Genomic DNA, 23989 nt, shown 5'->3' with positions numbered 1-23989 from the left:
ACAGGTGCACTAAACGGGACACAGGTGAAATGTATGATGAGACGGTGGTGTCAGAAGGCCGGTGACGTCGACCGCTGGGGCCCGCCCGCTGCAGGGGGAGGTGAACCAGCAGAGGTCGCAGTTGTCACAGTACCCCCCCTCTGACCCCCCCTACCTCCCCTCGGGCCGGGGGACGCGGAGCAGGGCGATCCGGCCGACACTGATGGAAGTCGCGGACAAGGACGGGAGCCAGGACGTCCCTCACCGGAACCCAGCTCCGCTCCTCCGGGCCGTACCCCTCCCACTCCACGAGGTACTGGAGGCCCCCCGCCCGGCGCCTCGAGTCGATGATGGAGCGGACAGAGTACGCCGGGGCCCCCTCGATGTCCAGAGGGGGAGGGGGAACCTCCCGCACCTCACACCCCTGAAGGGGACCAGCCACCACCGGCCTGAGGAGAGACACATGGAACGAGGGGTTAATACGGTAGTCGGGGGGAAGGCGTAACCGATATGTCACCTCGTTGACTCTCCTCAGGACTTTAAAGGGCCCCACAAACCACGGGGCCAGCTTCCGGCAGGGCAGGCGGAGGGGCAGGTCCCTGGACGAGAGCCAGACCCGGTCGCCCGGCCGATACACCGGGGCCTCCCCGCGGTGGCGGTCCGCAGAGACTTTTTGACGGCGGACAGCGAGCCGGAGGCGGGCTTGTACTGCCTCCCATGTGCCCGCTGCCCGCCGGAACCAGTCGTCCACCGCAGGGGTGCCGGTCTGGCTCGGCGTCCAGGGCGCCAGGACCGGCTGGTAACCCAGAACGCACTGGAATGGCGACACGCCCGTGGAGGAGTGGTGCAGAGAATTCAGGGCATATTCCGCCCACGGCAGAAACTCTGCCCACTCCCCCGGCCGGTCCTGGCAGTAGGACCGGAGGAACCTACCCACTTCCTGGTTCACCCGCTCCACCTGCCCGTTGGACTGGGGATGGTAGCCCGAGGTCAGGCTGACCGAGATCCCCAGGTGCTGCATGAATGCTTTCCACACCCTGGATGTGAATTGGGGACCCCGGTCAGACACGATGTCCTCGGGCACCCCATAGTGCCGGAAGACGTGTGTAAACAGGGCCTCCGCGGTCTGTAGGGCAGTAGGAAGGCCGGGCAGAGGCAAGAGGCGGCAGGACTTCGAGAACCGATCCACAACGACCAGGATGGTGGTATGGCCCTGGGAAGGGGGGAGATCAGTCAAAAAATCAACAGATAGGTGGGACCATGGCCGTTGAGGAATGGGCAAGGGGTGCCTTAGTCTGGGCGCACACCGAGCAGGAAGAGACGTATACCCTCACGTCCTTAGCTAAAGTGGGCCACCAGTACTTACCGGCCAGGGCGCGCACTGTTGGCCCGATGCCAGGATGACCGGAGGAGGGAGATGTATGCGCCCAGTAGATGAGGCGGTCACGGACAGACGCCGGCACATACGTACGGCCCTCAGGGCATGTGGGCGGAGAGGGCTCGTCGCGCTGCGCTCTAGCGATGTCCGCGTCCAGCTCCCATACCACCGGTGCCACGATGCATGACTCCGGGAGCACGGGAGCATCATCCACCAGCCTCTCCTCCGTGTCATGCTGGCGGGACAGCGCGTCAGCCCCGACGTTCTTACTCCCCGGCCTGTAGGTAAGGGTAAACACAAACCGGGTGAAAAACATAGCCCACCTTGCCTGGCGAGGGGTTAGCCTCCTCGCTGCCCGCATGTACTCCAGGTTCCGGTGGTCAGTACAGACGAGGAAAGGGTGTTTAGCCCCCTCTAACCAGTGCCTCCACGCCGACAGAGCTCGAACCACGGCCAGCAGCTCACGATCACCTATGTCGTAGTTCCGCTCCGCCGCACTGAGCTTCTGAGAGAAGAAGGCACAGGGATGGAGTGTGTTACGACACCCCGTCCGTTGGGAGAGGATGGCACCGAGCCCACAATCAGACGCGTCCACCTCCACGATGAACTGGAGCGACGGGTCGGGATGGGCCAGGACCGGAGCGGTGGTGAAACGGTGTTTCAGTTCCACAAACGCCCGCTCCGCCTCCACGGTCCACCGCAACCGGGTCGCCCCCCCCTTCAGAAGGGAGGTGATCGGAGCCGCGACCTGGCTAAAGCCCCGGATAAACCTCCTGTAGTAATTAGAGAAGCCTAAGAAACGTTGCACGTCCTTAACCGTGGTTGGGGTCGGCCAATTACGCACGGCGTCAACGTGAGGCTCCTCCATAGCCACACCTGTGCTGGAGAAGCGATAACCCAGGAAGGACACGGACGACTGAAAAAACAGACACTTCTCGGCTTTAACGTACAGGTCATGCTCCAGCAGTCGAGCCAGCACTCTGCGCACTAACGAGACATGTTTGGCGCGGGTGGCGGTGAATATCAAGATGTCATCAATATACACTACCACGCCTTCGCACAACAAGTCCCGGAATACGTCGTTGACGAAGGACTGAAAGACTGAAGGAGCATTCATTAACCCGTACGGCATCACTAAATACTCGTAATGGCCGGACGTGGTACTAAAGGCCGTTTTCCACTCGTCTCCTTCCCGGATATGCACCAGGTTATAGGCACTCCTGAGGTCTAATTTAGTGAAAAAGCGGGCCCCGTGCATCCTCTCCACCTCCGCAGAGATCAAAGGGAGAGGGTAGCGGAACGGAATCGTGATCTTGTTCATCGCCCGGTAATCGATGCACGGGCGCAAACCACTGTCCTTCTTTTTCACAAAGAAGAAACTCGAGGAGACCTGTGACTTGGAGGGCCTAATGTAGCCCTGTTCCAACGCTTCCGTAACGTAGGCGTTCATAGTCTCCGTTTCGGTGCGGGACAGTGGATACACGTGACCCTTCGGGAGTGCGGCTCCGTCAACGAGGTCTATCGCACAATCCCCCAGCCGGTGTGGTGGCAACACAGCGGCCTTGGCTTTGGAAAAAAAACGTAGCCAAGTCCCTGTATTCGGGGGGAATGGGCACGGCGGGCGCACTGTCTGGACTCTCCACCGAGGTCGAGCCAACGGAAACACCCAAACACCTATCCTGGCACTTCCGCGACCACCCCGACAGACGTCGACTAGACCAGGAGATGACGGGGTCGTGTAGGGACAACCAGGGGAAACCTAAAATGACTGGGAACGTGGGTGAGTCGATTACGTGAAATGAAATGGTTTCACTGTGTCGGTTGTCGGTAACCAGGAGGAGGGGAACAGTGCAACTTGTGACCAGACCTGACCCTAGTGGCCGGCTGTCTAGAGCTCTCACGGGCAGGGGGGTGTCGAGGGCCTGGAGGGGTATGCGTGACCGCAGGGCAAAAGACCTATCCATGAAATTCCCGGCTGCGCCTGAGTCTACCAGCGCCTTACGGCGGTGACGGGTTGGTAGGGTGGAACGGGCGGGCCTCTTCCGGGACGTCCTCGGGCAGCTAGCAGGTTGTCGAGACGGATAGAGATGTCCGCCAGTTGGTCGAAGGAGAGGGACACGTCTCGACAAGCCAGCTCCCTCCGGACGTCCTCGCGAAGGCTACACCGGTAGTGGTCGATCAGAGCCTGCTCGTTCCACCCCGATCCCGCTGCCAGGGTCCGGAACTCCAGAGCGAACTCCTGCGCCGATCTCGTCTCCTGCCGTAGGTGGAACAGTCGTTCACCCGCCTCTCTCCCTTCGTGCGGATGGTCAAACACGACACGGAAGCGGCGGGTGAACTCAGCGTAGCTGCCCTGGGTGGGCTGCTCGATGTTCCAAACGGCGGTGGCCCACTCCAGGGCTTTCCCGGACAGGCAGGAGACGAGTGAAGAGATCTTCTGGGCTTTGGTCGGCGCAGGATGCATCGCCTGGAGCGCGATGTCCAGTTGCAGCAGGAAACCCTGGCAGCGGTCCGCCGCCCCGTCGTAGGCCCTGGGTAGCGGAATGGCCATCGCTCCCTTGCTGGGCGGCGTGGCTTGGGGAGGCGGAGAGACGGCCGGTGCTGCGGGGTTCCGCTGGCTCAGCTCTAGGCGCTGCACCGCTTTCAACACGCTGTCCATTGCAGCGCCTAGGCTGGCCAGCATTGTTGAGTGTACTTGGACTGCCTCCGCAACACCGACCTCGCCTGTGGCTCCTTCAGGCTCCATATCCTTGCCGTCGTAGAGGTGTGTGATTCTGTCACGGCTTCGGGGTTTGGATGGACAAGGAGGAGCAGGAGAAGGCGTGGTGGAAGGATCTTTTAATGGTATCCTTACGAATAAATACAATATGTGTATATATAGTTGACGAAGCGTCGTACAGCTCTTTTGTCAGTGGAGACAATCACACACAAAGACAGGGGGAGCAGAGGGAACATATATACCGGGGGGAAACAGCGATGATGAGGAACAGGTGCACTAAACGGGACACAGGTGAAATGTATGATGAGACGGTGGTGTCAGAAGGCCGGTGACGTCGACCGCTGGGGGCCCGCCCGCTGCAGGGGGAGGTGAACCAGCAGAGGTCGCAGTTGTCACATCAACCTATTCCACTTTTATTCGATGCACTGGCTCGGTGAAAACTGTTGGCTATTAACAACAGTGTGCCATAAGGGATTTATCTATCTTCATTTATTCTTCTTTTCATCTGGGTAGGCAATTATGTTTTATCACAAGGCCTCCTGTATCAAAGTGATGATTGAAAGAATCAACAACAAAATCTTTGTTATTAACAGGTTGAGAGGCCAAATATTTTATGGTAGAGAGATGGAGGCACAGTTTTCCATAATTTGGCCAGATTCCCATTACACTGTGTTATGTGTTTACACAATTATCGGATTTTGTCTTTTTGACAACATTTATTCATCAATCAATCAAATGTATTTATAAAGCTCTTTTTAAATTTGCAGTTGTCACAAAGTGCTTTTACTGAACACCCAGCCTGAAACCCCAAGGACCAAGAAAAAACTGTGTTGACGCACAGTGGCTAGGAAAAACTCCCTAAAAGGGGCCAACATTTAGGAAGAAACCTAGCGTTGGATTCAACTTTTGATCCATGAACAGAATATCATCTTAATGAAATGTAGTGATAATATGTAGTCCTCTATCTGCTTTGTGAGGAACGAACATACATATATAAGAGATCAAAATACCAGACAATTTAGGAAACCATTGATTGCGTTTCTTAAGTCTTCTCTGTCTTGCATGAGTGATGCCAAGTTCCTATATCAGTTATTGCAATCCCATTTGGTGTGGGCCTGACAATGCATCAGGTCTTATCAAATGTCAATGAAGGTGTATATCAGAAAGTGAGAGGTTTTCAGTGAAGAGGTTCCCTCTTTAACTCAGTAGATTGACACCAGCTGTGTTTTCTACTGAGGTTTGGATCATGTGACTTTTCCAGTCATTTGATCCAGATAGTTCTCTTTCCTGTAGTATGTGTGAAGCACACAGAAAAAATCTTTTGGATTACTATTAGCCTGTAAACTGAAATGTGTTCATTGTCTCTGCTTCTCTCATCTCGCTGTCTATAGCTCACCTGTAATATGAGTGTAGATCCAAGTGATCTGACCCTGGCATCTCATGAATTCCATCATAAGGGTGTAGCTTACACCCTATTACAGCTGAAGGACGAACATTTCAAAACAGGAAGTATTTCCGCCTCATTTTCCCAGAAATCTCAGCTGTCGCAAGAGTGATGTCTGTTCACTCTTAAAGCCCCACATGTTATCTGTGCACTTTAATTAACTCATCTAAAAAAAATCTCCATCGACCCGGTGAGTTGACATACAATGATAATTTTAATTATATACAAAAATTAATTAAATGAAATGTATCTGATGTAGGAAGTGTGAGAATAGCCAGCTACTAGTCTAAACTTGCCCTAGTAATGTTTTCCGACTCCAGCACAACTAGCTGGGCTAATAAACAAAGCAAACAGCATGTACAGTCAGTAACTATAGCCATGTCTGCTCTGTGTGTATAGCTAGCCACATTAACACCAATATATAGGGCAATTACTAACAAAAGTGTGAGGTTAGATAGGTAGCTAGTGTTTTAACTAACTTCACTTACTTATTTAACAGAAGAATTGCCACATCAGCATTGAAGTTGAAGGCATCCATCGTGTATAGGCAGCTGCACAAATGTTCACTCCGAACGGTGTCTATCTTTTAGCAGATTTGCTTTCTTTTGATCCAAACCGTATTTTCTTAGGTACTGTTACATTCTGAACTTCTTCAATTTTTTTAATAAAATTGGCTAGTGTCTTTCGCCGCTTTATACACAAAATAAGAGTATCCAGTTCCTTATTCTGTCCAGCCTCAGCACTTTGTCTGATACGTCAAACGCATCACTTCCTGTGCGCAGGATTACGTTTCCCGCCACTGCGAGAGCTGACCACTTTTTTTCTTCTGAGCTGTACACGGTACACAGAGGTTTTTCAGATGTGGGGCTGGGACCATCTGATATGGTAGGAATTCGTCCACAAACCAGATTAATAGAATAGCGATGTGTTAATGCAAAAAATGTACGTGCTTCAGCTTTAAGGCAAGTTTTGATTTTTTATCTTTTTTTATGTCCTGTAGCACCTGGCAGTAGAATGAGATTCCATTGTCTGATCAGGCTTGACTTTGCTGATTCAAATCATAGTGGTGAGATCAATTCTACTCCAAAATTAAAGATGTTAATTAATATAAAAAAAACTATTTCCAAATAAACAAATTAAAAATAAATCCTGTTAATGGAAGATGTGAAACCTAACAGATGCAAATGCTCTGTTATAACTGTGTGTGATGGTGCGAGTGCGTAAAGGTGAGGCAAAAAAGAAAGGGAAAGAAAAACAAGGAATAACAATAAACGGTCTCTTGTCTTTCTATACTGTTCAACAGCTGCACCTCATGGTGGGCAACAAACAAACAATAGTGCGTGGGGTGCAGTGGTAACACCAACACATACATAGGCAACTAATTAGTTATGGGGAACAGGTGTGTCCTCAGACAGCACTGCTGCCATTAATCTCCTGCTGGTGGTTAGTACACTGGCGAGGTGGAACGCAAGAGAGGAGGGGGAGCAGCCATGCCGCGCGGTGCAGATGTTACACCATGCCAACAGGATGGACATGAAAAATAGAGAATTGGTAATAGGGATGGATCTGAAATCCATTCAATAATGTGCACATAATGTATTCAGCAAAATCAAAGTTGACAAAATAAAAATAAAAACATAGGACATAAAGTTTGTTATTATACGTTCAACAATTCTTTCCAAAGTAAATGAATTATAAATCGAATAACCTATTGACAAATTTATTTTAAAGCTAAACAGCTCTAGAATTTGATTTCACTTCAATAGCTTCCTACAGGTCTATGGAATTGGCTGTCATGTTTTTATTTATAAACTCCTGTAGGTTTTCCTACTTACAAAGTATGTAGAGGTCTGTCATTTTTGTCATAGGTACACTTCAAGTGTGAGAGGCGGAATCTAAAACAAAAATCCAGAAAATCACATTGTATGATTTTTATATAATTAATTTGCATTTTATTGCATGACATAAGTATTTGATCACCTACCAACCAGTAAGAATTCCGGCTTTCACAGTTTTTCTTTAAGAAGTCCTCCTGTTCTCCACTCATTACCTGTATTAACTGCACCTGTTTGAACTGGTAACCTGTATAAATGACACCTGTCCGCACACTCAATCAAACAGACTCCAACCTCTCCACAATGGCCAAGACCAGAGAGCTGTGATGGGCTACAGGACAATAGGCAAGCAGCTTGGTGAGAAGGCAACAACTGTTTGTGCAATTATTAGAAAATGGAAGTAGTTCAAGATGACGGTCAATCTCCCACGGTCTGGGGCTCCATGCAAGATCTCACCTCTTGGGGCATCAATGATCATGAGGAAGGTGAGGGATCAGCCCAGAACTACACAGCAGGACCTGGTCAATGACCTGAAGAGAGCTGGGACCACAGTCTCAAAGAAAACCATTAGTAACACACTACGCCGTCATGGATTAAGATACTGCAGTGCACTCAAGGTCCCCCTGCTCAAGCCAGCGCATGTCCAGGCCCGTCTGAAGTTTGACCATCTAGATGATCCAGAGGAGGAATGGGAGACGGTCATGTGGTCTGATGAGACAAAAATAGAGCTTTTTGGTCTAAACTCCACTCGCCGTGTTTGGAGAAAGAAGAAGGATGAGTACAACCCCAAGAACACCATCTCAACCGTGAAGTATGGAGGTGGAAACATCATTCTTTGGGGATGCTTTTCTGCAAAGGGGACAGGACGACTGCACCGTATTGAGGGGAGGATGGATGGGGCCATGTAGCGCGAGATCTTGGCCAACAACCACCTTCCCTCAGTAAGAGCATTGGTCGTGGCTGGGTCTACCAGCATGACAACGACCCCAAACACACAGCGAGGGCAACTAAGGAGCGAATCCGTAAGAAGCATCTCAAGGTCATGGAGTGGCCTAGCCAATCTCCAGACCTGAACCCAATTGAAAATCTTTGGAGGGAGCTGAAAGTCCGTATTGCCCAGCGACAGCCTCGAAACCTGAAGGATCTGGAGAAGATCTGTATGGAGGAGTGGGCCAAAATCCCTGCTGCAGTGTGTGCAAACCTGGTCAAGAACTACAAGAAACGTATGATCTCTGTAATTGCAAACAAAGGTTTCTGAACCAAATTTAAGTTCTGCTTTTCTGATGTATCAAATACTTATGTCATGCAATAAAATGCTAATTAATTACTTAAAAATCATACAATGTGATTTTCTGGATTTTTGTTTTAGATTCCGTCGCTCACTGTTGAAGAGTACCTATGATAAAAATTACAGACTTCTGCATGCTTTGTAAGTGGGAAAACCTGCAAAATCAGCAGTGTATTAAATAAATTGTTCTCCCCACTGCAACTAAATAATTGGATTTCATTCTAAGGGAACGGCTGTTTAATGAAATTGGAAGGGAGAAACAACTCCAGCCCAAGTTGCAGTGGTTTACCTGCTGCAACCATGAAGGCAATTGTATTAGCATATCTACAGCGTCCAAAAGTAGCATTTATAAAGGCTATGACCAAACTACCTTATGAGAAAAACAAAAAACTTTAATGCACATTGTGACCATGTATGTGGCTTTATTGTCATAAAATGTCTCTATTACCAACAATGAGGGATGACTTTAGGTCTCTATCTTGATCCCATGTTGTTTTGAATTGAACTGATAAACCCATGTTGTTTTGAATGGAACTGATGATCCCATGTTGTTTTGAATGGAACTGATGATCCCATGTTGTTTTGAATTGAACTGATAAACCCATGTTGTTTTGAATGGAACTGATGATCCCATGTTGTTTTGAATGGAACTGATGATCCCATGTTGTTTTGAATGGAACTGATGATCCCATGTTGTTTTGAATGGAACTGATGATCCCATGTTGTTTTGAATGGAACTGATGATCCCATGTTGTTTTGAATGGAACTGATGATCCCATGTTGTTTTGAATGGAACTGATGATCCCATGTTGTTTTGAATGGAACTGATGATCCCATGTTGTTTTGAATTGAACTGATGATCCCATGTTGTTTCATGGAACTGATGGCCAAAATTCAGATAGCTTTGTTTGCAATATCTTGTGCTTGAGACCATTGTGTTTGAGACCATTGTGTTTGACTATGGAGCAGCGAAGGGAACTGGACGTCCCTACCTGCAGGTGATGGTTAAACCCTACACGTGCAGTCCGATCTGCCACATCATATTTAACCCATGTTCCTAAATGGAACTGATGATCCCATGTTGTTATGAAGGGAACAGATGATCCCATGTTGTTATCTATCGAACTGATAAACCCTTGTTGTTATCTATCGAACTGATGATCACATGTTGTTAGCTATTGAACTGATTAACCTTTGTTCTTATCTATCGAACTGATGATCCCATGTTGTTACATATTAAACTGATGATCACATGTTGTTAGCTATCGAACTGATGAACCCTTGTTGTTACATGGAACTGAAGATCCCATGTTGTTATCTATCGAACTGATGAACTCATGTTGTTATCTATCAAAGTGATGATCACATGTTGTTAGCTATTGAACTGATGAACCCTTGTTGTTACATAGATCTGATGATCCAATTATGTTGTGAATGGAACCGTTGATCCCATGTTGTTTTGAATTGAACTGTTGATCCCATGTTGTTTTGAATTGAACTGATGATCCCATGTTGTTACGTGGACCTGATGATTCCATGTTGCTACATGGATCTGATGATCCCATGTTGTGAATAGAACCGTTGATCCCATGTTGTTTTGAATTGAACTGTTGATCCCATGTTGTTATCTATCGAACTGATGATCACATGTTGTTAGCTATTGAACTGATGAACCCATGTTGCTACATAGATCTGATGATCCAATTATGTTGTGAATGGAACCGTTGATCCCATGTTGTTTTGAATTAAACTGTTGATCCCATGTTGTTTTGTAGGGAACCGATGATCTCGTTAGCTCTCTTCAGGTTACTGATGATCCCATGTTTTTATGATGGGAACCAATGGTCGCATGTTGTAATATATGGAACTGATGATCCCATCTTTTCACGAAGGGAACCAATGATCCAATGTTGTTATCTGATATACACCTTGTTCAGCTTAATCCTTAACAATAACATTATCCCTCTGTGGATAGCAATTAACACTGCATAGATAGATTTTAATCCTTTAAGGACAGATATTAATAATTTCTGGATATACAGCTCCAGATAAAACTAAGAGTCCACTGCACCTTTTATTTCCTTTCCAAAAATGTTGAAAAGGAAGGTTTTGAGTGAGGAACAGGATGGTTCAAATTAAGAGACCACTGCAAAATGAACGCTTCTGTTCCTCACTCAAAACTTTCCTTTTCCACTTTTTTGGAAAGGAAAGAAAAAGGTGCAGTAGTCTCCGGAGCTGTATATTAACCATCTGTGGATATATATTAACTCTTCCAGGATAGATATTAATCCTTTATGGATAAATATTAACCCATTGCAGATATATATTAATCCTTTATGGATGGATATGAACCCTTCCTGGATTGTTATTAACCCTCTGTGCATAGATAATAATCCTCTGTGGATAGATATTAGCCTTCGTTGGACAGATTTCAATCCTCCGTGTATAGATATTAACCCTCTGTTTAGTTCCTGCATCACTATTCAATCAAATTAAAATATGGCATCTGTACAATGAGGTTCCATTGTAAAATAACAGAGGTTTAACCTATCATGGAGCATGGCCATGCTTATCCTATCATGGTGCAAGGCCATGCTTATCTTATCATGGTGCATGGCCATGCTTATCTTATCATGGTGCATGGCCATGCTTATCCTATCATGGTGCATGGCCATGCTTATCCTATCATGGTGCATGGCCATGGTAATCTGAAGACTCTGCTTCAGGATCACATTTAGATGATAATTAATATTATCTTCTAAATATTAATTTAGTAATTTTTAGGCTGTGAATGTTTTGCTTGTCTTGCCCTCATATAATACACGGAAAATACATTTCGTGGATAAAAAAAAAAGATGTTTGATTTATACAGTGGATATGCAACATTGCCAGTATACAGACTTACGCACACAGATTAAAGTCTATTTCAGTAGCTGCCGCATTACACCCAATAGAAACACAGATATTTTATATTCAGACAATTTCCCTGCAATTTCATTTCTGTCCAAATCACATTCTGAACATGAAGCAACATCTCTGTTCATAATGCGACACAGTGTCAACACCAACCTCTCTAGACAAAACCCAGTGTGAGGCGGAATCACTAGACCAAGATATCAACACCAAACACTGTGGACAACACCCAGTATGAGGTGGAATCACTGAAGACCAAGATGTCAACACCAACCTATCTGGACAACACCCAGTGTGAGGTGGAATCACTAGACCAAGATGTCAACACTGTGGACAACACCCAGTGTGAGGTGGAATCACTAGACCAAGATGTCAACACCAAACACAGTGGACAACACCCAGTGTGAGATGGGATCACTAGACAAAGATATCAACACCAAGCACAGTGGACAACACCCAGTGTGAGATGGGATCACTAGACAAAGATATCAACACCAAGCACAGTGGACAACACCCAGTGTGAGATGGGATCACTAGACAAAGATATCAACACCAAACACTGTGGACAACACCCAGTGTGAGATGGGATCACTAGACAAAGATATCAACACCAAGCACAGTGGACAACACCCAGTATGAGGTGGAATCACTGAAGACCAAGATGTCAACACCAACCTATCTGGACAACACCCAGTGTGAGGTGGAATCACTAGACCAAGATGTCAACACTGTGGACAACACCCAGTGTGAGGTGGAATCACTAGACCAAGATATCAACACCAAACACTGTGGACAACACCCAGTGTGAGGTGGGATCACTAGACCAAGATATCAACACCAAACACTGTGGACAACACCCAGTATGAGGTGGAATCACTGAAGACCAAGATGTCAACACCAACCTATCTGGACAACACCCAGTGTGAGGTGGAATCACTAGACCAAGATGTCAACACTGTGGACAACACCCAGTGTGAGATGGGATCACTAGACCAAGATATCAACACCAAGCACAGTGGACAACACCCAGTGTGAGATGGGATCACTAGACCAAGATATCAACACCAAGCACAGTGGACAACACCCAGTATGAGGTGGGATCATTGAAGATTAAGATGAAGCAGAAAAGAACCGGCAGGTCACCTTCACTTCTTTCTTACAGCTTGTATTCACACAGTTGGTTTATACCGGTTGATTTTCTATGTGGAGGAAAAGAGCCAACACAGTCTTTGTGAATGATTTTGATGTGGGACAAAATTACAAAAGAATTGTTGAGCTACAAACAATTTATACTTTTGTGAAGCGGGTAATAGAGAAAACAAAATGATTAACCTTGCTGCCAAACAATTTCTGTATGTAGACTGTAGAATCAGTTAGCTTTGTGGTTCCATGTAGCATTTCAACAGATTTGAAGGAAATATTAGAAATGTCCAACTTCCAAGTGTTACAGAAAAACATGTCCCCAGTGTTGCTTTGTGCTAAGTGTGGAATGAACTACTTTTTACATATGCCAAAATGTACCAATCCTATAGGGAATATTTTCCTGTGACTGGCTGGAAGGGAATATAGAGTAATATATTAACCCATAGATTGCCTTACCTAACTTCCCCCAGCAAGTATAATAAAAGGGCTATAGCACACAACTGGCTATTTGGTAGAAGTACTAGTAGTATTTCACTCCGGATTAAAACCCACATGTAAATCTGTTATTAACCACAGTTTGTTTATGTTGTACAAAGTCCCAAGTAGTGCACTATTTAGGGAATAATGGGTCCAAAGTAGTGCACTATTTAGGGAATATTGGGTCCAAAGTAGTGCACTATTTAGGGAATACTGGGTCCAAAGTAGTGCACTATTTAGGGAATACTGGGTCCAAAGTAGTGCACTATTTAGGGAATACTGGGTCCAAAGTAGTGCACTATTTAGGGAATACTGGGTCCTGTTTCTATTGACTTCATCTCAGCAGAAGACTTCCTATCTGCCCATCCCCTTCACAAGTGTGTTAACTGTCAGCTCTGATAAAAAAAAATGCATATGGAGTGTGTAGGAGCCTAATTTGCTTATGTTCAGTGACAATTATTGAATATTAGGTGTTGCATTTCAGTATTTGAATATTTGTGTTTGATTGTAAACTTTCTTTATTTGTGTGTACTATTTAGATACATAATTCTCTATATTTACATTGAAATATGTTATATGTTAAAATTTGTGCACTGGCCCTTTAAGAATTGCGAATGTAAGAGATGCAGTGGTTCATCCTTTAGGAAATAGTGGAGTCACACAGTTTTCTTTACTGCATCCGTGATATTAAGGATTTAAGATTATATTTGTTTCTTTTCTTTTACTGGTTTTATTTAATAACGAGTCTGGATTAAAGGAAGATTTCTATTGGACACGAGCGAGTTTATTGAAAAGCTTGCGATGCGCATTCATTAGTAAAGAAAACTTACTCCAGATGGATAAGGACGTGTTTGACAGGAAGATGGATATTTTAAGGATCAATGGATCTCGAAGTGTATGCCAGGTGGAGTTTTGTTGGAAAAGGATGTGCTAGGATTATCTCAGAGGAGCGCGATTATCTACACGCGATCTAACGGCGCTGTTCCAGGAGGATTTCTGAGGGAAAAATTGAAACGTGACTGAACAGTTCTATAAATAATATAAAGGCAAGGACTTGATTTGATGCTGGAGGTTAAATAAGTGATGATATTATGAAAACTGAGGATTGCACTCGTGCTAATAAATCAGTAGAAATGACTGAGAAAGCAAAGGAAAAAGGTTGCGAAAACTTGTGCAATCAAGGAAAACGAATCTATCTCAGCTCACAAGTAAATCTAAGGAAATTGATCAACTTATGTTGAAACTGTTCAAACTAATTTCCAAACTGAATACAAAGATTTGCATAAAGATTTCTGTCAGTTGAATCATGAAATTGAGGAATGTATGTCTAATGAAGACTATGCAAAGGACCAGCATACATGGTTTGAACCAAGAGCCTTCTCATGTGAAAGATTAATTAATGCAGTCAACAAGTGGATAAAACAGATTGCAGAAAATGCTAAACAGGCGATACAGTGTGATCTAGAAGTGAATCCTGAAGATAGCATTTCCTCTGTGTCAGTGACTTCAAGTAAGAAGCATAAGAAACATGGATCAGTAGATGGCAGATCTACAGCTTCTACAACTTCTTCTGCACGTATAGCCGCTGAAGTAGAAAGAGCTGCATTACTCGTAAAACATGCTGCATTGAAGAAGAAACAAGCTATTGAATGACAAGAAGCAGAACTAAAGGCTAAAAGAGAGGAATTTGAGCTAGAAGTAGAACCTGCAGCTTCAGATGCAAAAATGAAAGTTATTAAGCAATATGAAAGCAGTCGGTCTTCATCTGTATGTAACAAAGAAATAGATCTGGAGTCAGGTAGAATAACATCTCTGGAAGATGAACTGAAACAAGAAAGTCTGCTTGATAATGTGTTTCAACCTCTATGGCCACAGTCAACTAACAACAACATACCAACAGAGCTTTCTTCAAGTAGAGAGGGAGATGTAGTTGATACATTGTGTAATGCCATGGAGCGGCAAGCCAATATCACTGAGGGCTTAGTGAAGCATAAAAATGTTTCCATGCTTCCTTCAATTGACATACCTATCTTCAAAGATGATCCTCTTGAATATAAGCTGTTTATTCGGGCCTTTGAACATGGTGTTGAAGATCGTACGGAGTATGATAAAGACCGTTGGTACTTCATGGAACAGTACACAACTGGAAAGCCAAAGGAGTTGATTCGTAGTTGTCTACATATGAACCCAGCTGAAGGCTATCTTAAGGCAAAGCAGATTCTGAGAGAGCATTTTGGAAATGAGTATCAGATTGCAGTTGCATATATGAACAAAGCTCTACATTGGCCCTCTATCAAACCTGAAGATGAAGAAGCACGTCACTCCTTTTCTTTGTTTCTGTCAGGATGCTGCAATGCAATGTTAGATATAACTTACATGGAGGTGATGGATAACGCAGCAAATTTGAGAGCCATTGTGGTGAAACTTCCATACAAATTAAGGGAAAAATGGCGATCTGTGGCTTGTGAAATTCAAGAGAAGCAAAATGCTAGAATGAAGTTAAAAGATTTAGTTGATTTCATTAGCAAGCAAGCAAAGATTTCTCTTCATCCAGTGTTTGGAGACTTAAAGGATAGTTAAACAACTAAAGGAACAGATAAGTTACATGCAGAAGTAAGTGCTTACAAAAAGGCTGTAACAAAAAGGGTATTCACGACTAGTGCTGTACCAATTGACAGAAAGGTTGAAGATGACGAGAGACTTTCAGTTCAAAGATCACAAAATAAACAATCAAGCAGCCAGAAGAAATCATGTCTTCTTTGTAAAGGACTGCAACACAACCTGGAATCTTGTAGAAGTTTGAGAAGCAAGACACATCAGGAGAAAATTGACTTTTTGCGAAGCAAGGGCTTGTGTTTTGGCTGTTTAAAGCATGGTCACACGAGTAAACAATGCAAAGAAAGACTTAGCTGCAGTGAATGTTCTTTGCCTCATCCAACCATACTGCATATGAAACCAAAGGAGGCTGCACGTCCTCAGGAAGACAGAATGGATAACTGTGATAGACAGTCTGTTACAAGTGCATTAATTTGTGCAGAAAAGGACAACAGTGAAGTTATAGAGTTTTGTGAGAATGACTGTACTTTGTCAATTGTTCCTGTACAGGTCAAAACAATAAAAGGTACGTATCTGGTCAAAACGTACGCCTTTCTCGACCCAGGTAGTTCAGATACTTTCTGTACAGAAGCTTTGATGTCTGAACTGAATGTGAATGGAAGAAAAACAGATATACTTCTGAGAACAATGGGAGATGAAAAACAAGTCAAAACTCACATAGTGTCAGGGTTAGAGATTAGTAGGCTAGATGATGATAAATTCATTCAACTTCCAGATGTTTTCACTCAGAGAACAATTCCAGTTCACAAGGGCAACATTCCACAGCAAAAGGATTTGGAGAGATGGCCATATCTTAAAGAGGTTTGTCTACCTAGCATCGAAGCAGATATCGGATTGCTAATAGGATCTAATGTGCCTAAAGTCATGGAGCCTTGGCAAATCAGTAGCCAGATTAGAAGACTTGGGGCAACAGCAATTCAAGCAGGATTTTCCAGAAGCAGAAAGGGATGACCAGCTGGAAATGTCCAAGGGAGACCATCAATTTATGAAAATGATGTCTGAGTCAGCTAAACTTGTAGATGGCCATTACAGCTTGTGCCTGCCTTTGAAGAACAAGGCTATTCATATGCCAAATAATCGAGTGGTGGCTGAACAGCGGGCTCTGAATTTGAAAAGAAAATTCATCAGAAATCCTGAGTTCCACACAGAGTATACGTCTTTCATGAACAGTCTAATCATAAATTACTATGCTGTTAAGCTGACAGAAGAAAATCACAAGCAAACAGATGACAACACATGGTACATACCTCATCATGGGGTGTACCATCCCGTCAAACAAAAACTGAGAGTTGTTTTCGATTGTGGGGCATCTTTTCAATGTATGTTGTTGAACCAACAACTTTTACAAGGCCCTAACTTAACAAGTAATCTTGTTGGTGTCATTACAAGATTCAGACAAGAAAGTATCACTTATGGCAGATGTGGAAGCTATGTTCCACCCGGTTCGCGTCCATGAAGAGGATTCAGATCTTTTAAGGTTCTTGTGGTGGCCTCATGGAGATTATAATGGAGACTTGGTGGAACACAAAATGGTTGTCCACTTGTTTGGCGCTACTTCTTCGCCCAGCTGCGTCAGCTTTGCTTTGAGGAAGTGTGCTGAAGATCATAGCACATTATTCAAAGCTGACGTTGTGGATGCTGTTCTACGTAATTTTTACGTAGATGACTGTTTGAAGTCCACAGCCACTGAGACACAAGCCATAGAGCTGTATCATGGTCTACGAGCAATATGTTCAAAGGAGGTTTCCGCTTGGTTAAGTTGTCAAGCAACAGTCGTGCTGTTTTAGCAGCTATCCCTGAGAATGAACGGGCTGATGGAGTGAAAAACTTGGATCTTGACCATGAAACACTGCCAATGGAAAGAGCATTAAAGATCGCCCATTCACTCGAAGAGGATTGCTCTCAATAATCAGTTCTATCTATGACCTGATGGGGTTTCTTGCAACTGTAGTTTCACCAGCAAAGATGATCCTGCAGGACTTATGCAGACTGAAAATAGGATGGGATGATGATCTTCCAGAGCAAGTAAAACAAAGTTGGACAGACTGGCTCAATGGGATTCATCAACTTGAAGAGTTCAAGGTGAATAGATGCATTAGACCAGCAGGGTTTGGAGAAGCTGTTGAGGCACAGCTACATCACTTTGCAGATGCGAGTGAGGATGCGTATGGTACAGCAAGTTATCTTCTTCTACGCAATCAACAGGATCAAGTGCACTGTGCATTGATGATGGGGAAGGCTAGGGTTGCCCCTCTAAAAAGACCTACAATTCCACGAATGGAACTGACAGCTGCAACAGTTGCCACAAAAATGGATCTGATGTTACAAAGAGAACTACAACTGAAACTTAAACCTTCAGTTTACTGGACAGACAGCACAGTTGTGCTTAAATATCTCAGAAACGAGAGCACAAGATTCAGAACATTCGTCACAAATATTCTAAAAGTCTCAACGTTTGAACAATGAAACCATGTCGATACTGGCTCAAATCCAGCTGATTGCGCCTCGAGAGGGCAGAAGGTAAACACTTTCTTGCAAAATGTAAAATGGATCTCAAGCCCAAAATTTCTTTACAAATTCACAGATGAGTGGCAAAAAAATATGGACCAAATGATGATATCTGCAGATGACCCAGAGATCAAGAGGTCAGAGTTGGTCAATTCAATACACGCGCAACAAAATAACAGTTAAGTTAGACAACTGATGAATCATTTCTCATCTTGGATTCAGCGCATTGTAGCGTGGATGTTAAAATTGAAAACCATGCTGTTGGAATGTGCAAAAAGGCAAGCAACTTGTTGACAAAAGGATGGTAGAGTTTAAAGCCAAATGGAAAGGAAGCAACATTTCTGTGGATGATTTGAAAGAGGCTGAGCTTGAAATTGTGAAATACTGTCAAAGAGAGAAGTTCACTGAGGAGATTTCAGCACTGCAAAGTGGACATGCCACAAAGAGAGGCAGTTCAATCTACAGATTAAACCCCCAATTGTATAATGGAGTTTTACATGTTGGTGGAAGACTTAGCAATGCTGCTATGCCAGAAGAAAGTAAGTGACCTATGCTTATACCAAAGGATCTTCATGTCACTAACTTAATCCTCCAGAATGTTCATGAGAAAACAGGACACGGTGGTAGAAATCACATGATTTCAACACTGCAACAGAAATACTGGATACCTGGTGCCAAATCTGCAATCAGAAAAATGCTGGCAAGATGTGTTATCTGTTGTTGTTTACATTCCTCAACAGGAAAACAAATAATGGCAGACTTACGATCAGACAGGGTGTTCCCAGATGATCCACCTTTTACCAGTGTAGGTGTAGATTACTTTGGACCATTCATGGTTAAACGTGGAACCCTTGTCAAGAAATATGGCGTTATATTCAATTGATTAGCAATTCGTGCAATGCACATCGAAGTTGCTTCTTCACTAGACACTGATTCCTGTCTAAATGCTATACGCCGGTTTGTAGCCTGAAGGGGACAAGTGAAAGTTCTTAGGTCAGACAATGGGACACATTTTGTAGGTGCTTAGCGTGAGTTAAGACAATCCATTGAAAACTGGAACAACCAAAAAATTCAGGACCATCTCAGTCAGCAAGGAATTAAGTGGGTTTTTAATCCTCCCACTGGATCTCACCATGGCGGGGCATTGGAGAGATTGATACGCTCAACAAGAAAAATCCTTAATGCTACAATCAGAGAACAAATTCTTGATGAGGAATGCCTTCAAACAGTTTTTTGTGAAGCAGAGGCTATTATCAACAGTCGTTCAATCACAACAGCATCAAGAGATGTAAATGATTTGGAAGCTTTGACTCCGAACCACTTGTTATTACTCAGGTCAAAGTCATCGTTGCCTCCAGGACTGTTTGACAGAGAGGACCTCTATTCTCGACGCAGAAGGAAACATGTTCAGTATGTTTCTGATCTGTTTTGGAAACGTTGGTGTCGGGAATACTTGCCACAGTTGCAACAGAGACAAAAGTGGAATAACACGACAAGAAACTTTTCTGTTGGAGATATTGTTCTGGTAGTTGATGACTCCGCCCCCAGGAATTCATGGGTATTAGCAAGGGTTATTGAAACCATTCCTGACAAGAAGGGCCTCGTCCGACAAGTCTGCATTAAGACAAAAACTAACATTTTGGAAAAACCCATAACGAAACTTTGCTTATTGCAGAAGGCAGAATGAATATAGTAAAGGCATTACATCTTTAAGAACCCAAATTTGTGTTACTTTGGACTAAGAATTTACTAAGGATATTAAAGTAGTACGGCTCCTGTTTAAATGTAAGTAATTGTTTCAAAAGGTTTGAGAACAATTAGAGGCCGATAATGTAGGAGCCTAATTTGTTTATGTTCAGTGACAATTATTGAATATTAGGTGTTGCATTTCAGTATTTGAATATTTGTGTTTGATTGTAAACTTTCTTTATTTGTGTGTACTATTTAGATACATAATTCTCTATATTTACATTGAAATATGTTACATGTTAAAATTGTGCACTGGCCCTTTAAGAATTGAGACTGTAAGAGATGCAGTGGTTCATCCTTTAGGAAATAGTGGAGTCGCACAGTTTTCTTTACCGCATCCGTGATATTAAGGATTTAAGATTATATTATTTATTTTCTTTTACTGGTTTTATTTAATAACGAGTCTGGATTAAAGGAAGATTTTACTTGAAGAAAACGGTGTTTGTGAATTGTTTTCTATTGGACACGGAGCAAATTTATTGAAAAGCTTGCGATGCGCATTCAGAGTGTCTAGAGTCCCAGGTGGGTTGGGTTTAGGTCAGAAAACAAGAATGAAGAGGATCGATAGATCTGAAATCTGGGCCCTGGGGCTTTTGTAGTGGCTGGTGCCTGTCTGTGTGTGTGCTTGAGTGTGTGAATGCGTATATGTGTTGTGTGTGCCTGTGCAGTTCCCTTTTCTACAGAGGGTTATTCAAACCCCTAAACCCATCTCTACAGAGGGTTATTCAAACCCCTAAACCCTTCTCAACAGAGGGTTATTCAAACCCCGAAGCCCATCTCTACAGAGGGTTATTCAAACCCCTAATGCCATCTCTACAGAGGGTTATTCAAACCCCTAAGCCCATCTCTACAGAGGGTTATTCAAACACCTAAGCCCATCTCTACAGAGGGTTATTCAAACCCCTAAGCCCATCTCTACAGAGGGTTATTCAAACCCCTAAGCCCATCTCTACAGAGGGTTATTCAAACCCCTAAGCCCATCTCTACAGAGGGTTATTCAAACCCCTAAATCCTTCTCTACAGAGGGTTATTCAAACCTTTAGCCCAACAGTAACTCTACAACACGCGCACACACACACACACACACACACCTCGCCTGCGAGGAGATACAAACTCGGGACCTATAGCTCGCAGTTCCGCTTCTCTAACCACTACTTTATTTAACAAGGGGTACTCAGTCAGTCGGTCAGCCAGCCAGCCAGTCATACACTCACTCACTCAGTAAGAGACATTCGCTCTTCTTGCCTCCGCCTCTGCGGCCCGGTAATAAATACAAACATTCACTAATTTCACTCATTATTGTTACTGTTACATTTAAAATGTGATTCCTAACGTTAACCTAACTTTAACGTAAATATGCGTTCATGACATATTCTAGCGACCTTGGTGTTGCTGTTACTCATATACAGTGTGGGCCAATGGGTAGAGTGACTGCCTTCAGATCCAGATGTTGCTGGTTCAAAACACAGGTTTAACATTTTGTTTAAAATCGTAATTATTTATATGTTTTCATAGCATTTGTAAATATCGTACCTTTGTCTGCTGTTCATATGTTATTTTACGTTTTAATAGCGGTCATAAGATATGTAATATTTTAGGCATTTCGTAATGTATCATACGTTTTGTAATGTAACCTAATATAACGTCACATATCATACAAAATCGGGTGCCAAGGATTTTCGTAAAATAGTCTGCATAATGTCCTGAGACCACATTGCCTGCGCAGATACCATGTCTGCTGGAGGCATGCGATGGAGAGAAGCTGGGCACCAGTGATGCACTGGCAGGTTTTCACCACCCGTCGTATGTAGACTGCCATAACAACACTGATGAGAACACTGGATGCATCTATATTGAACCACTATAGACTTGTATCAAGTCTCCCTTTTATAGCCAAGATCATTGAGAAGGTTGTTTTCAATCAACTCAGCAATGTTTTGAACTCAAGCGGTCTCTTAGACAAATTTCAGTCAGGCTTCTGACCTCACCAAAGTACTGAAACAGCTCTGATAAAAGTTTTAAATAATATATGGGTGAATACTGATTCAGATAAAATAACAGTTCTGGTTCTATTAGATCTCAGTGCAGCATTTGACACTGTAGATTATAGAACACTTTCAGACAGGCTGGAACATTGGGTAGGACTCTCCGGGACAGTCCTTTAATTGGTTCAGATCTTATCTAGATGGCCAGAGTTACTTTGTCACCATTGGTAATAATGAATCTGATAGGGTGGCTATGACATACAGAGTTCCACAGGGATCAGTTCTCGGACCACTTCTGTTCAATCTCTATATGCTACCTCCAAATTCTACAGAACAACATTCACTACCATAGCTATGCTGATGATACTCTAATATATATGGCTCTCAAACCGTATGACAACAGCTCAATAGACTCTCTGTGTCACTGTATAGAACACATAAATACCTGGATGAACCAAAATAGTCTACAATTAAACCAAGATAAAACAGAGATTATTGTGTTTGGCAAAATAAATAAAATAACTATTATTGGTAAAGAGCTGGATTCTCTTACCCTAAAAACCAGGGATCAAGTGCGTAATCTTGGTGTTCTGACTCAGACCTCACATTTAACAGTCATATCAAAGCGGTCACCAAAACAGCATTCTATCATCTTAAAAATATAAACAGAATCAAGGGCTTGGTGTCCCAAAAAGACCAAGAGAAGCTCATCCATGCTTTTATCCCTAGTAGGGTTGACTACTGTAATGGCCTCTTAACTGGACTCCCCAAAAAGACTGTAAAACAGCTGCAGCTCATTCAGAATGCTGCTGCTAGAATGTTAACCAGGACCAAAAGACTCACTGGCTTCCAGTCAGTGACAGAATCAATTTTAAAGTAGTGCTTTTAGTCTATAAATTACTAAATGGTTTAGGCTCTGAATTCCTTTTTTTGATGTTTTAAAATTATAAACACTTAGATCCATGAACTCAGGTCAGCTAGTAGAGCCCAGTCAGTCATTGTCAGTCACTATTTAATGTCACTGTTGCATGGTGTTTCCATGGATATGGTCCTGAGAGCAAAGCATTGAATATAAGTCAGTCTACTGATTAATTAAAGGGCCGTTTATTTACATGCCTCTGTGCTTGCGTCCTGCTGCCTACAACTGTGATACAAACTAAACATGGAGAAGCTGCAATTAGCGGTTATGCTGGATACAGCTGGAATTAACTACCAGATCTTAGACTTGCCCCAAAAGTATCCATTTTTCAAGGTCCAAAACTTTTCACGTGCCTATGACTGACCGCTTAAACCTAAGCACACTATTAGCCTTATAGCTTTTAAAAGTTATACAGTTTCCTCACAGAATCTACTACGGAATCAACCAGTTTAGTTTTATGTTTTTATTCAGTTTCATTTGTATTAAATTAGAAAGATTGTATTCTATGTAAAGCACATTGAATTGCTTCTTTGTACGAATTGTGCTATAAACATTAACTTGCAATTCCAATTAACTCACATCAAAAACATTATGGAGACAAAGAGTCTTTAATCAATCAAAGTAATAAGTAAAGTAATTTCTGGTCTGCAATCTCTGAAGGATCGAATGTATTTATCAAGCTAGTCTGATGCTTAATATATCCAAATTTAATGTATGTACATTTTGTCTTCCCTTTCGCGATTCAATTGTGTAATACCATTATTTAATTCAATGAACACAATGTCGAAATCATTACAGAAACAAAGACTTTAGATTCCTATGATTAACTTTTTGAAGACATACAACTCGCATCAACAAATGACAGATACTTCTTAAACATCTCTCCTGGGGACCCCCCCCCAGCCATTCTATCTATTAGATGTATCCAAGAGCTAGCACACCTGAATCAACTTATTAACTAATTAACAAGCCCATACCAGTTGAATCAGTTGAGCAAGTTCAGGGCTAAAACTACACTGTAAGATGGCTGGGGGGG

At 43.4% G+C, this 23989-nt stretch overlaps 1 protein-coding gene across 2 annotated transcripts in view; it reads left to right on the top strand.

The window, feature by feature from the left end:
* The window catches only part of esrrgb (estrogen-related receptor gamma b), a 71374-nt gene that overhangs the window by 14633 nt on the left and 32752 nt on the right, over nt 1-23989 (top strand). The window lies entirely within an intron of this gene.

This window comes from Esox lucius, chromosome 18, assembly GCF_011004845.1.
Source record: "Esox lucius isolate fEsoLuc1 chromosome 18, fEsoLuc1.pri, whole genome shotgun sequence".
NCBI lineage: Eukaryota > Metazoa > Chordata > Actinopteri > Esociformes > Esocidae > Esox > Esox lucius.
Note: the sequence above shows the minus strand (reverse complement) of the source record. Positions and strands in the feature narration are given on the sequence as shown.